This window comes from Pinus tabuliformis, chromosome 1_2 (genome assembly GCF_031772625.1).
Source record: "Pinus tabuliformis cultivar Carrire ecotype Pingquan chromosome 1_2, CPIR1, whole genome shotgun sequence".
In the NCBI taxonomy this organism is placed as follows: Eukaryota; Viridiplantae; Streptophyta; class Pinopsida; order Pinales; family Pinaceae; genus Pinus; species Pinus tabuliformis.
This window is the reverse complement of record NC_142298.1, coordinates 78,236,460-78,252,788: the sequence shown is the minus strand read 5'-3', so window position 1 is coordinate 78,252,788 and position 16,329 is coordinate 78,236,460. Positions and strand designations below refer to the sequence as shown.

The 16,329-nt window shown below is 33.1% G+C and overlaps 1 non-coding gene across 1 annotated transcript; it reads right to left on the bottom strand.

The window, feature by feature from the left end:
- Nucleotides 1-1,807: 1,807 nt before the first annotated feature.
- LOC149204505 (U6 spliceosomal RNA) lies at nt 1,808-1,909 on the bottom strand. The gene has a single exon (XR_016253206.1). It is a non-coding gene; the product is annotated as a U6 spliceosomal RNA (small nuclear RNA).
- Between the last annotated feature and the right edge of the window lie 14,420 nt (nt 1,910-16,329).

Genomic DNA, 16,329 nt, shown 5'->3' with positions numbered 1-16,329 from the left:
AATCCTCTCATCCCGTAATGTTGGTGGGCTATCTTTTAATCTTAAAATTCTTTTGGTCACTTTGGTCATTTTGTTTTTGGATTCTTAGTGAATTTTGGTAATTTGTAATTAGTTTTTATGCCACTCTTCCAGCCAACAAATCTGGTAGAAGTGAGGCTAGAATATCAACATATTATGGGCGTACATGTTATAATCTTTAGCTAAATTAATAATAATAAAAATTGGCTATATATATATATATATATATATATATATATATATATATATATATATATATATATATATATATATATATATATATATATATATATCTTAAATTGTAATAAAAAAAATTACATTTTGAAACACACACACACATTTGAGTGGAGTTACACATTTTCTTTATTCTTTTATAAAATGAGAAAATTTAGAGATTTTAACATTATGTTTTTACATTTTTCATCTTTGAATAATAATTTAGATTTATTCTTTTTTATTAATAACATTCATGATCAATAATGTTTTTTTTAAGAATTTGTTTTATTAATTAAAATATTAGAAAATGATTTACTCCTTGATATTAAGAGATATTTATCGAGTCTATGGTGATGGGGTGTTATGTTAAGGTACTTCATGGTGTAAATATCACCAGTTCGAAACTTTTTGGAAAACAAATTTAGCCATGGTAGGCCCTAGGTGTGATCCTCGGGTGGTTTTGAACCTGATCCCTGAGTGATTTTGATGGCTTAAATGACCTTGGGTCATCGCTACTCAAGTCACATGTTAGGTGTGCCAATAATCATATGACTCATAACCTGGCAAACAAAAAATGTTATTGTTGGATATTTCCATAAGATAACTACGTAATGGATTTTGATTTGTCCAACATTTCAAATGGTTACTCCATCCATCATCAGAGGCCAAAGAGATTTTGTGAGTAAACAAGTGCTAATGAGTCTTTTTATAGGATAAAATTAACTAAGTATTCATTGGATTAACGTATAAAGAATAAATTTGGTCAAGATAAAATATACAAAAATATTAAATTTATTAATGAGTGAAACATGCCTTTCACCAAATAGATATTTAAGGAATTTTGCTCCAATTTTTAAAAGTTTTAAATGTGTAATTATTTCTAAATATGATTTTTCTTTTTCTAAATCAGCAGCAACAGGGGATTGGAACCAATGACCTATTGCATGGAGTTCTTTAACAATGCACCAATCACCATCAAACCAAATCCCCATAGGCTTCCGAATATCAATTTTCAATATTACTCCTCTTTCAAATTAATTTATTATCCAATTATTAAATTTTCAATGGATCCTTGCTTAAATTTATATCCTTTTTTTAATTCTGATTTTTAAATTGTTTTATTATTAATTTTATTTTTTAATTAATTCTTATTTTAATCAATTATTTTTAATTTAGATTTTTTTTTCAATTTAACTAATTCTTGATGATGATGATGAGGAGGAGGAGGATTAATGTCCACTAAGACCAATGCAATCTATCGGACCTTGGAAAAAAAAAAAATCTAACTACGATTCTTCAAAATCTTATTCCTATAATAAAAAAGAAGGGAAAGAAAAGCTCCAAGTTCACTATAGATGGGCTGACTTAACAAGTCAAGAAGATTGGAAGTATGGTAGATGTTTGGGAAATAAGAGCAGATGTGAGTAAGAATCGAGCAATCTAAGAGGAAGTATTTTTCGTCTTCCACCATATTAGTATCATAAAGTTGATAGATTCTATCATCCCAAGGAGTTTTGGGAGTAGCTCAAAAGAGAATATAAGATAAAAAATAAGATAAAGAAATAGAAAATCGAGAAATTTGGACCATTTCTTGATTTCTGTATATCATCCTTGTGGAAGGGCTATACCAATCTTCTCTTATTTAATTATTAAGTTTCATGTAGTTCTTATATACCAATCTTCTCTTATTTAATTATTAAGTTTCATCTAGTTCTTATATACCAATCTTCTCTTATTTAATTATTAAGTTTCATCTAGTTCTTATTTTCATTATTAGTTATTAATTCTGATGTTCTATTAATTCTTATTTGAATTCTTAATTTTCAATTCTTATTTTTAATTATTATTATTTCTTACTTTAAAACTTAATTAATTCTTATTCTCAATTAATAAAAAAATTTATTATTAATTTTTATTTCATTCTCTTTATTCTTATTTATATTTTTACATTATTTATTTTTTAATTAATTCTTATTTCAATTTATTTCAAATCATTAATTTTTAAATTTGGTTTATTTAACTAATTCCTATTTTATTATTTAGATTATTAAAATAAAGATTCAACTAATTCCTATTTTTATTATTAATTTTCATTTCTTCTTAATTAAATTATTAAAAAGATTTAATTGTCAAATAATTAAGCAAAGTCTTTCGGTAGAAATCAGAGAAATTTTTGATCGACTTGTTTCGAACCAACAAGTGTGGTTCATCAAATAATTCTTATTTTTTTACTATTAATTTTCATTTCTTATTTTAATTAAATATTATTTCAATTTTGATTATAATTAGCTCTGTTTTAATTCTTTATTCTTTTTAATTCTTATTTTCTTATAATAAATATTATTTTATTATTAATTCCCAATTTATTATAAATTAGTTAATTATTTAAAAAAATAAATTTCGATTAAGTCTTATTTCATTTTTAATTCTTATTTTATAATTTATAATTTAAAACTAGAAAATATTATTCAATTGTGAAGTTAGTCAATTACAAATTACAACTATCACAAATATATTAGTAAATCTAATTGATATATGCCGAAAGCGTATAATTATGATTATTATTAATAATTAATATTACCACTATTATTAATTAATAATATTATTTTTATTGTTAATTAAATTTAATAACATTATTAATTAATTCATTCAATAATTTATTAAATGAATAATTAATTCGTTAAATAACTAATTAATTCATTATTAATAATTAATTAATAAATAATAATTTGAGATATCTTATTATTATTATTTACAATCTTAATAAATAATAAATGATCTTAATAAATAATAATAATTTATTAAGATTGTTTTATTAACAATATAAACATGGTTAATTGAATATTAATATAAATATTGTTAATTAATATTGTTAAGCATGGTTAGGATAAGTATTCTTAATATTTTTAAGATAAATATTATAAACCCTAAAATAATTTTGTTAAGACAAATATTATAAACCTTAAAATAAACATGGTTGACCATGGTTGACAATGATTGATTTTCATATCATCACAACCTTTGCCACAATATGATGTTGGACTATGGTCAGCCATGGCTGGTTTTCATATTGATACAATCATTGTCACAATGCGACATCCAATCATGGTTGACCATGACTGATGTTATAAACCCAAGGGATTATGACCCAAGGGAATAATATTAAACCCAAGGGACTAATATTATAAACCCTAGGTATATAAACCCTAAGATAAATATTATAAACACTAAAATAAACATAGTTGATCATGGTTGAGACAATCCTTGGACCATGGTTAACCAAAGCTTAACCACAATTTATTTTCAACACAATCTTTGTGACAATGCGACACTCGACCATGGTTGACCAAGGTTGACCATGAATGACCATGGTTGATCATGGTTGATGATGATTACCATATTGAGACAATATTTGTCATAATGCGGCATCAGAGCATGGTTGAGACAATGATTGATTTTCATATTGAGACAATATTTGTCACAATGCGACGGTGGACCATGATTGACCATGATTAACTATGGTTGACCATGGTTGAATAATATTAAACCCAAGGGACTAATATTATAAACACAACATATATAAACCCTAAGATAAATCTTTTAAACACTAAAATAAACACGGTTGACCATGGTTGATTTTCATATTGAGACAATCCTTGTTACAATGTGACATTGGACCATTGTTGACCATGCTTGATAATGATCAATTTTCATATCAACAAAATCTTTGTCACAATACAACATTGGACCATGGTTGATTCTCATATTGATACGATATTTGTCACAGTGCGACATTGGACCATGATTGACCATGGTCGATATTATAAACCCAAGGGAATAAAAAAGCCTGGGGATTAATACTAAAATACCAAGGGATTATAAACCTAAGGGAATAATATTAAACCCTAAGAATATGAACCCTTAGATTATTAAACCCAAGGGATCGATATTAAAAACCCAAACGAATAATAAACCCAAGGGATAAAAATTGTAAACCCAAGATATATAAACACTAAGATAAATATTATAAACCCTAAAATAAACATGGTTGACCATGGTTTATTTCCATATTGAGACAATCCTTGTCACAATGCAATGTTGAACTATGATTGGCCATGCACGACCATGATTTATTTTCATATCGAGACAATCTTTGTCACCATGTGACGTTGGACCATGGTTAACCATGGTTGATTTTCATATTGACACAATCATTGTCACAATGTGACATTCGACCATGGTTGGCTATGATTGACCATGGTTTACGATGATTGATATTATAAACCCAAGGGATTGCTATTATAAACCCAATAGATTAATACTAAAACCCAAAGAGATTATGAACCCAAAAGAATAATATTAAACCCAAGGTTTAATCTAAACATTAAAATAAACATGGTTGACCATGGTTGATTTTCATATTGAGACAATCCTTCTCACAATGCGACATTGGACCATGGTTGATTTTCATATTGAGACAATCCTTCTCACAATGCGACATTGGACCATGGTTGACCATGCTTAACCATGATTAATTTTCATATCAAGACAATCCTTGTCACAATGCAATGTTGGACCATGGTTGAGACAATGATTGATTTTCATATTGAGACAATCTTTGTCACAATGCGACGTTGGACTATGGTTGACCATGATTGAATTTATAAAACATGGTTGACCTTGGTTGATCATGATTGATATTATAAACCCAAGGGAATAATAAACCCTAGGAGTTAATAGTAAAAAAACAAGGGAATATAAACCTAAGTGAATAATATTAAACCTTAGGTATATGAACCCTTAGATTAATAAACCTAAGGGATTGATATTATAAACCCAAGGGAATAAGATCCCAGGGCTTAATGCTAAAAACACAAGGGATTATAAAACATGGTTGACCATGATCAATATTATAAACCCTAGGGATTAACACTAAAAATCCAAGGGATTATAAACCTAATGGAATAACATTAAACCCTAAGAATATGAACTCTTAGATTAATAAACCCTAAGGATTGATGTTATAAACTTAAGGGATAAAAATTATAAATCCAAGGTATATAAACCCTAAGATAAATACTATAAACCCTAAAATAAACATGGTTGACCATGGTTGATCATGCTTGACCATGATTGATTTTCATATCGATACAATCTTTGTCACAATGCAATGTTGGACCATGGTTAAACATGGTTGATTTCCATATTGAGATAATCATTGTCACAATGCGACATTCGACCATGGTTGACCATGGTTGGCTATGATTGGTCATGGTTGAGTTCCATATTTAGACAATCATTATCACAATGTGAAATTCGACCATGGCTGGCTATGATTGACCACGATTGATTTCCATATAAAGACAATCATTGTCACAATGCGACATTCGATCATGGTTGGCTATGACTGGCCATGGTTGACCATGATTGATATTATAAACCCAAGGGATTAATATTATAAACCCAAGGGACTAATGCTAAAACCCTAAGGGATTATGAACCGAAGGGAATAATATTAAACCCAATGGACTAATATTATAAACACTAAAATAAACATGGTTGACCATGGCTGATTTTCATATTGAGATAATCCTTGTCACAATGCGATGTTAGGTCATGGTTGAACATGCTTAACCATGGTTGATATTCATATCAAGACAATCTTTGTCACAATGCATTTTTTGACCATGGTTGACCATGATTGACCAAGGATGACCATGTCTAATTTTATAAAACACGGTTGAACATGGTTGACCAAGGTTGACCATGATTGACCATGGTTGGCCATGGTTGAGACAATGATTGATTTCTATATTTCGACAATCTTTAACACAATGCGATGTTAGACCGTGGTTGAACATGATTGATTTTATTAAATATGGTTGACCATGATTGAATTTATAAAACATGGTTGGTCATGGTTGACCATGATTGATATTATAAACCCAATGGAATAATAAACCCAGGGATTAATACTAAAAACACAAGAGACTATAAACCTGTGTGAATAATATTAAACCCTAAGAATATGAACCCTTAGATTAAATAACCTAAGGGATTGATATTATGAACCTAGGGGAATAATAAACCCAATGGTTAAAAATTATAAACCCTAAAATAAATATGGTTGCCCATGGTTGATTTCCATATTAAGACAATCCTTGTCACAATGCGACGTTGGACCATGGTTGACCATGATTGATTTTCATATTGAGACAATCTTTGTCACAATCTGACATTGGACAGTGCTTGACCATGGTTTATTTCCATATCCAGACAATCTTTGTCACAATACGACATTTGACCATGGTTTACCATGATTGACCTTGGTTGGCCATGTTTGATTTTATATAACATGGTTGACCATCGTTGGCCATGATTTTCCATGGTTGACCATCATTGTTGATCATGATGAAATAGATTTTAATCAAGGTTGATCATGGTTGATGAAATTCAACCATGGTTAATTATGGTTGACCATCATTGACCATGGTTGATCATGGTTAACCATGGTTGATTGTGGTTGACCATAAATACATTGACCATGGTTGAACATAGTCAAGCATGATTAACCATCGTTGATCATGGTTCACCGTAGAGACATATCAAGACAACCAACAACACTTCACAACACTTAACAACAGTAAACAATAGCCAACAATAGTTAACAACAAATCAAGACAATCATTGTCACAATTAGACATTAGACAATGGTTGACCATGGTTAACCATGGATGATTTAAAATAAAATAAAAAAAAAGTTATCTATATCAAATTAAAAATTTAAAATGAAAAGAGATTATAAAATATATCAAAGACACACACACGAAATATAATAAAATATGTTATCAAAAGAAATGACGAATCATAACTATAATATTTCAAAATTTCATATATACATTTAATTAATAAATATAAAAATTTGATATTTATAATAACATTTTTTATACATAATTTATTATACACATTTTATATTAGAAAATAAAATTAAAAATATGTCAAAACAAAATGCCATGAGTATATGTCTATAGCTATAGGTATGATTAATATAGATTCATTTCAACTCTGGATTTCCCATATATATATATATATATATATAGTGTGAATAAATTTGCAATCTCTCCATTAAAAAAAATGCATTTTGAAAGATTTAATCATTTAACTTAATAAATTTGAATTTGAAGTTAAAATAAATATTACTCACCATCACACTCCCCATAGGTATTTATTGTGATAATGTTAATACCATGAACTACATACTATGTTGCTTTAGAACAAACAAATGTCAAATTAGATGTCAATACTATAACCATGTCATGAGATACAACAAATTATCGATCCAACAAATTAACTATAAATCAGTTACTTTTTAGAAAATAGTATATATAAACATGAAAAAAGAAAAATAACTTCATTTCCTTTGATTTAGTAAATATTTTTTGTTTAAATATAATTGTGCTCAAAAACAATTTTGAAATTTTATAATTAAAACACAATTATATTGGATTTTCTTAACCATAAGTCCACAAATAAAAAAATAAAAATTCAAATTCACTGAGTTATTTTAGATTCTACCTATTTAATTTCATATAAATAATATGTTAACCAAAAAAATATTTCATCATATATCCTTTTACCTATTTAATTCCATATATACATTTCAAACGGATACACCATGGATAGAATGTAAACCCAATGAAGAAAATACGAAGATAATTGAATTGTTTTATACTCTTATATATATATATATATATTTTAAAAAATGGGAGTTGGATCTGAAGAAGGCGATGGAAGCGATTCTGGCAATGAGGGTTTCAGTGAAGGTTTATGGCGCCGACACGGCCCCAAAAGACCTGACAGGCTATGGATCGACTGGATGCATGGCTGTTGAATACCCTGAATTCGGCGTCCCTTCTCGGCCCTGGGCCGGATCTGCTAAGGAGAAGTTTTTTCATGACTCGAGTCAAAAGAACCTGCAACCGGAGTGCTCTTCTTCCATCAAGAGCCAGGGAGCTCACCTTAGGGCGGCACCAGAAATCGATAGCTCGGAGCCCTTCAACTCAAAGCAACAGCTTCTCACCCTGTATCTAATTGAATCGCTCTCCACAGTGAATACAAATGACAAATCTGTATACGAGGGCGGAAAAAAGAGGCGTCTAACAACCCCCAAGCCTCAGATCGAAGTGCTGTGGTATGGATCGGCCGCTTTTGAGCGGTATTTGATTGAAGGAACTGTAGATCAAGAAGAGGATAGGACTAAGGAAATGGTTCCGCGTGGTGTGGCGTTTTTTATACGAACAACAACGCGGATCTGGGCACATATCCTCCAGAAGCGGCATCATAACAAAGGGCTCGAAAAGAATATTATGCCAAAAAGCCACAGCACAAACAGGAGTCCCGATCCGGCAATTGGCACACCAGATTGGGCAAAAACTCGCCGATCCGGGGTGGATCTTCCTGAGAAGGTAAAAACGTTAGCAGATCCAAGGTATGAAAGGAAAATCTCCTGTAATGAATATACAAATGCTGCTCTATCTACCATTGGCACAGATCTGGGTTTATTAAACTCTGAATCGGGGTCTTTCCCACCGACCCAGGGCATCCTGTTCAGAACAAGCCCAGAACTAACAGATCAAAGCCATAATATGGTATACCGATCCCATATTGTCCTGATCCAATGGATCAAATGCAGATCGAGGCCAGGGTCCATCATTATCATGGTAGATCAGACCCATATGAAAAATCGGGCCCATATCATACCAAATATGGCCGCCCACTCTCTGATATGGGATTCGAAAAAGAATCAGAGCAAAACCTCTGCAACATAACCATCAATTTCAAGAGCTGGAACTCTGGAAAGAGGATTCCAAGTATTCATAAAACTACCTGAAGGAAAATCAAAAATCATCTGGGTGCAAGAGTCGGATACAGTCAAAAAAATGCAGGAAATGATCACGAAACAATTAGGATTCCCCATCAGATCACAAAATCTGATATATGGGGGCAGAGCACTACAAGATAATAAATATCTCTGGGAATATCAGATTGAACCCCTGTCAACAATCATACTCAATCTGAGATTGAGAGGGGGAGCATCTGTCAATGGCAGAAATAACAATAGAGCTGAAGGGAGTGGCACAGGTACAGGGAAAAAACCAGGGAACATCTCCTTCAAAGATATCCTACAAGGGAAAAACAAAGAAGGAATGGCGCCAACGCAAGCAGGGATGAACGACAAGCCATATATCGTGGAACAACTGGATCATACCCCGGTATACAACATAGAGACACCAGAAACAGAGGAGTACTGCAATACATACGAAAGGCAAGCAGTTATATGCAGATTTAACAGCTTTTGGCCCAAACCAATTGATTTATTCCACTGGATATTCACAAACTGGACCATGCAATGCGAAATCCACCTCTGCTCCAAGGGTTTCTTTATAGTAAACTTCTTATCAGCAGCTGACAGGGACGCAGTATTGCAGGAAGGACCTTGGTTCTGGGGATCCACTGGGCTATTCATCACACCGTGGTTTCCAGAATTTGACGCAAATACAATGGTAGTTACAAAAATGCCAGTTTCGGTGCGTCTACACAACCTCCCAATACATCTCTGGACTGAACAAGTACTAGCTGGAATTGGAAATACCATAGGACGCTACATCAAATGGGACACTCAACGATTGGAGGAACGAATCTACACATATGCTAGGATATGTGTGGAGGTAGATCTTAGCAAAGGACTGCCAGACCAGATTCAGCTGAAGCATGGACAGAGGAGCTGGACTCAAGGTTTAGATTTCGAAAACACTGCTTTCAGATGTCGAATATGTAGACAAACAGGTCAATTACAAAGCACATGTCCAGCAGCTAAAAAAGACAACCGAAGAAGGAAGAAAACAGAAAAACAAGCGAAAGGATGGCAATTCACCACACTTGATACAGATGATGAGGAGGAAGAAGAGATGGAGATCACAAATACAAAACAGCCCAGCCAGACAAATGAAGTACCAACAACGGAAGACAAAAAATTGCAGAAACAACCAGAAGTAACACAGGTAAATACAACAGATATTATGGACATAAACAGAAACAAACGGCATCACATATCAGATTCATCAGACTCTGATAAAGAAAATCCACAACCTGTGGCTGAAATGGCACTGGCATTGATAAATCCAACAGAACCACAGGGGGTTTGGAAAAAAGTTGAGAAGAAAAAGGGGCGGAAAATATGATTTCCCCCACATGTACATAAATCATATATGCACAACATGATGTTTTTTGCACTAGTACACCCTGCGCGGTGTTGACAGATCTCTTCTTTTTAAAAAAGCACCATTTTTGACGAATCACTGTTATCAGCATATGCCAATGGGCATCTACAACATGTAATTTTTCAAAATTAATGAAAGATTACGATTTTTCCAGTGGAAAAAATATATTTTAAAAAATGGGAGGGGCTATTTCGCAGAAGAAGCATTATAGGCCCTCTTTTTTTTACATATATGTGTCAGACAAGCTGACAACTGTCACATCATGTTTACATTCACATTACAAACCACATTGAAACATATATATGCTGTTGCGCAGCGTACAAATCGGGGATCAAACTTTGATGGGGAGCGTGGCAGCCGACTACCCCAAACATCGTTCCATGCACTCGCGTGGAAGACATACGAAGACATACGAACATCAAGAATCTAAGTGGAGGACATGCGAACATCCAACATCACACTGTGTTTTTCTTAGCCCTAGATAAGGCTCAAGACAAAGCATATTCACAGAATATCAAATACCCTCGTTTTTGGCAAATTATTTTTTAGTTAATTTAATTTGACTTAAGTTTTTTAAATATAATTTGGTTAAAGAATTATTTAACTTATTAATAAATTTAATAATTTTTTATATTTGATCTTGATTAAATATAGAGTTTTTATCTAAATGAACTAACCATCCAAAACATTAGAAAAATCAAAATTTATTATAGAGTTCTTTTTCAGAAATTTGCAACCATATAAAAAATTGTGAAAACGGCCCATAACTATTAAAAATTAAAAATTAAAAAATATAATATTTCAATTAAATAATTATATACTAAAGAATATTTAAAAAAAATTATGAAAACATAAAATAATCAAATTATTATAAAAATGATATATTTCTTAAACTAATCTAAAAATTAAAAAAATTAAAAATCAAGTAAATGTAAAAATCTCCGAGAAATTTCCAACAATATGAAAAACTAAAAAAAACTAAACAAATATTATTTTAATTATTAAATATTTTAAAATAAATTATTAAAAAATTAAAAATTAAAAAATACAATATTTAAAAAAAATAATTTACATTTTGAAAATATAAAATGTTCAAATTTTTATAAAAGGGATATATTCTTAAACTCATCTAAAAATTACATACCCTCTTTAATGAAAAGGGGTTTAAAGGCTTTCCTTCACCAAGCATAATGGTGTACCAACCCAAAAGATAAATATTCTTAAAAACTCAAAAAGTGCACGGAAAGATGAATATAGAGTTAAAAATTGCACGTGTGTAATATGAATTTAAGAATACAACTAGGTTATAATCTTCTTAATGAATAATTCTTGTAATAAATTCACTGGATAACATAATTTATTTAAAACAATAATAATAACATACTTTATTATAATGAAACTAACGTTTTTTTAAAAGTTATTTATATGTGTAATTATTACCACCACATTTAATTAATTAAAATGATTGATATATGCCCATAGGAATATATCATTTAATATGAATATTAATATTATTAAAAATTAATAATATAAATATTAATATTCTCTCAATGGGGTGATCAATCACTTGAACAATTGTTTTACGAGCAATTATTGGGGCTTGTTCTCACTCTATGTGCTCATTAATTTTCTTCTCATGTACAATTTAGACAATCATTCCGCTAGTACGAAAGTCCATCCCACATGAATTGTTGATAACTACGAAGGATGGCTTGGGTATCGATCCATCTTGGAAGCTCAGGTGATGAATTTTGGTTGTGAGGATCGACGAGGTGTGGGTTTGGCTCCATGGCAGCTCCCTGGGGTCCCGACCTTGGTTGCGAGGCGCAATGTAGGGCAATGGCATTGTGGTGTGGTTTGGGCTCCTTTATCAGCTTTGTCCCTGGGATCCGGGCACACGAACGGACAAGGTACTAATCCATCTTCAAGACTCTGTCCATTTCTGGCTTGAGCTCAACATTGCACCCTTTCCGGCTCTTCGGTACTCTACGAGTGGTAAGCAGTCTGCGTTTTTTAATTCCTATGCATGTCTTTACATTTTGAAGGTCTTCCCTCCGATGGTTTGTAGCTGCATGATTTTTGGCTTTTCGCGGGCCCTCCCTAGTACTTTCTGGTGTGAGGGTATCTCTAGGCTGGCTGGAGAATGGTTTGTATGCTCTGTTGTGGTTAATTGTGACTACACTGGTTGTGTGGGTGGGTGTTTTGGATGAGCACTCCTTTATATCATCTGGTGTGAGGGTGTCTTTGGACCGGCTGGAGGGTGATTTCTAAGTTCATCCAGGGTTAATTGGGGTTGTGTTGTCTGTGCTGGTGGGTGTTTTGGATGAGAGGTCATTTGCTCTCCTTGTCATCAAGCGCGGTTGGCTGGTGGTCTGAGTAATTGTTCTTTGCTTTGCAGGTTGGCTCTTCTGCATATGCCACGCCAACGAGGTTGCCCCCACCGTGGGGGAAGGTGGCAAGCTTCAAGAGGGCGCCCCGAGCCCGACCATAGCTCGTCCATTGCAAATTTGAATAGCCAGGACTCTGAGGACACCGACACTCTCTCTTGAGCTCACTTGCCTGGTCATGTAGAAGCTCCTGCCACAATGAACTCCATTTCTGATCAACCCCAACAAATTCAACTCAATATGTATATTCTTAGGGACCATAGGCATGAAGACCGAAACGAAACCAAAGCTTACTTCAATGGCATTTAGGTCACCCAAAATGAAATCTTGGAGCACCTAGACAACCTCTGACAAAGCCACCACCACATCAACAACCACTTTCGCATCTTGGAAGCGAGGCTAGAACATATCGACTTTCATATGCATGATTGAGTTGGTTTCTTTGCAGCTCCCCCTGTACTACCCCCTTATCCCCCTCCTTGAATTGCTACTATCAATTATGGTTTCTTTTTTGTTTACTTTAGCTATGCTTGAGCTAAAAAGCCTTCTAGCAATAATGTATGTAAGTTGTCTATTATGGTATCTTCCAGTCCCCAATCTCAACAAGTCTAGTCAAAATGAGAGAGCATGGATTGTTGAGTCGAACTCTGTAAGCTGTGCCTTTTCAAAAATCTAATGAAAGCTCTTTTGAACAACACAACAAAGGTTAATATTAATATTATGAAAATAATATCAAGCACATTTATATTAATTAAATTAAATTAATAATAATAATAATAAATTAATATTAAAAATATATAATGCAAATTAATGACAAAAATTCAAAAGGCGTCGTCTACCAAGGTGGAGGAATTGCTTGGACAGTCAAAAGTGGATGGAACCCGACCAATTTTTTTCAAGAAACCTTGAAGTAGCAATGTTTGGATCATGTTTTTGACGGTGGAAATGGATTCAACACCATCAAAAACCTTCGGGGCACCCAAAATCTTGAAGTTTGACAGTTGTAACCTGCATTTACAGAAATCCCTACTGGATTTTATCAAAATCTTGCTGGAATTTCCATGATTTTCAAGGAAAAAAAGGAGGGTGGCTAGGTTACTTCTAATACAAAATAACTATTTTATAATTAAATAAAAATCTTTTCTTTATTAATATTATTAAATAAATAATAATTATATTTATAATAAAAATTATATAAATAAATTATAGCAATATTTAAAGAATAATAAGATGATGATGATGATGATTAATGTCCACTAATACCAATGTGGTCTATCGGACCTCAAGAAAAGAGAGTCGAATTGTCGTTCTTCAAAATCTTGTTTATATGATCAAAGAGCAGGGAAAGAAGTGTTCAAATATCGCTATAGTTGGGAGGGCTTAATAAGTCAAGAAGATTGGAGGTGTGGCTGATGATAGGGAATTGAGAACAGATGTGGGCAAGAGTCGGGCAGTCTAAAAGGAAGTGCTTTTCATCTTCCACCTTCTTAGTATCACAAATATGAAAAATTCTATCGTCCCAGGGAGTCTTGGGAATAGACCATTGCCCGGTCTCACTCCAAAGCTCATGAGAGTTAGTTCTAATCCTAGTGATGTTCGTTTTCTTCTTAGTGCTAGTGAACATAGAGAGATAATTATGGTTATCGAGGGTGGGGTTGATCATCCCCTTATAGTACCTTAGCTTCCTTTTACCCTCTAGCTCCTTAGCATCCCAAATCTTGTCCTTAAAACTGGAGGTAATAGTATCTTTGATATTGTCCTTGCTTCTCATGGTGATCTCCTCCTTAATCCCACAATGGTTGAGCCATGACTGATTATCCGGATGCCACTCGTGCTTGAGGCACAGGTGGGGGTTTTGACTAAAGTTAAAAGAAATTTTTGGGAGCCTCTTTGATTCCATATTGTGAAGCTTCTTCTTATACACCAGATGTCTAAGCATAGCCACACTTTCAATAGGGAACCGGCTAGATTCGATCAAGAATATAGGATAGGGAGTATTTCCCTTGATCTTGAGGTTATAGGTTATGAATTTCTTTTGGATCATCTCAATCTTTTTCCACGACTCCCTAGATATATTGTACCCCGAACTTCACATCCGTATAATAATTAATGACAATAACAATCATAATAATATATAATAATATATAATAATAAATTAATAAAAATTAATGATAATAATAAAGTAAATTAATCATAATAATTTAAATTAATGATTAAAATAATAATAATAATATAAAGTAATTATTTTATAATAAAATAAAAATGTTTTATTGATATAATTATTATTTTAATATTATTAAATAAATAATAATTATATTAACAGAATATAATGAAACATAAAATCATTTCCAAGATAATCGCCAATCGCCTTAAGCCCATCCTCTCGCAGCACATTTCCCCTGAACAATTCGCTTTCTTGCACCATAGACAGATCCATGAAGCCATCGCCACTGCTCAAGAACTCATGCACTCCCTGCAGATCAAAAAACAGAAAGGAATGATACTTAAAGTGGATCTCTCGAAGGCTTTTGACAGAACAAACTGGTTGTATTTAAGACTGCTGCTAACTCATCTTGGCTTCCCCTATGACTTTATTAAATGGACGATGAGTTGCATCACCGATGTATCCTACAGTGTATTACTCAATGGGGAAGCCACCCCTTTTTTCACTTCAGAGAGAGGACTCAGGCAAGTGTGTCCTCTCTCGCCTCTGCTGTTCTTACTAATCATGGAAGGTTTAAGCAGAATTATCTCATCAGCCAGGGATAGACATCAATTGACTGGCATCAAAATTGTGGACAATCTCTTCCTCACACATCTGTTATTCGTTGATGACATCTTGATTTTCCTTAATGGCAGCATTGGTGACTCCACTTCACTCCACAATTCCTTTCACCTCTTTCAACAAGCCACGGGAATGAAGATAAACGAAAACAAATCCACGATCACCATGGTGGGCTGCTCCAATCATGAATCTGCATTTGTCACTCAGCGCTTTCCCTTTGTTCTATTGAATCTGAAGGATGGAATAAAGTACCTTGGATACAGACTAAAACCATCTGGCTACAAAATCGCTGACTGGTTATGGATAATTGCAAAAGTGGAAAAGAGGTTACAGGTATGGTACCATCGATACCTCTCACGTGCAGGCAGACTAGTACTCATCAAGGCTGTCATTGAAGCCACGCCAGTCTATTGGATGGCTCTTGCCTGGATTCCTAAAGGCATTCTGAATAGGCTCCAAAGTATTTGCTGCAGATTCCTTTGGAAAGGACAACAACAGGGGAGACTCTATGCTTGGGTAAAATGGGACACCATTGCCAAGCCCAAGCGTTGGGGCGGTTGGGGCATCAAGAGGTTGGACTCCTTCTCCAAGGCCTTGGCTGCTAAGCTTGGATGGAGGCTACTTACCTCAGATGGCCTTTGGT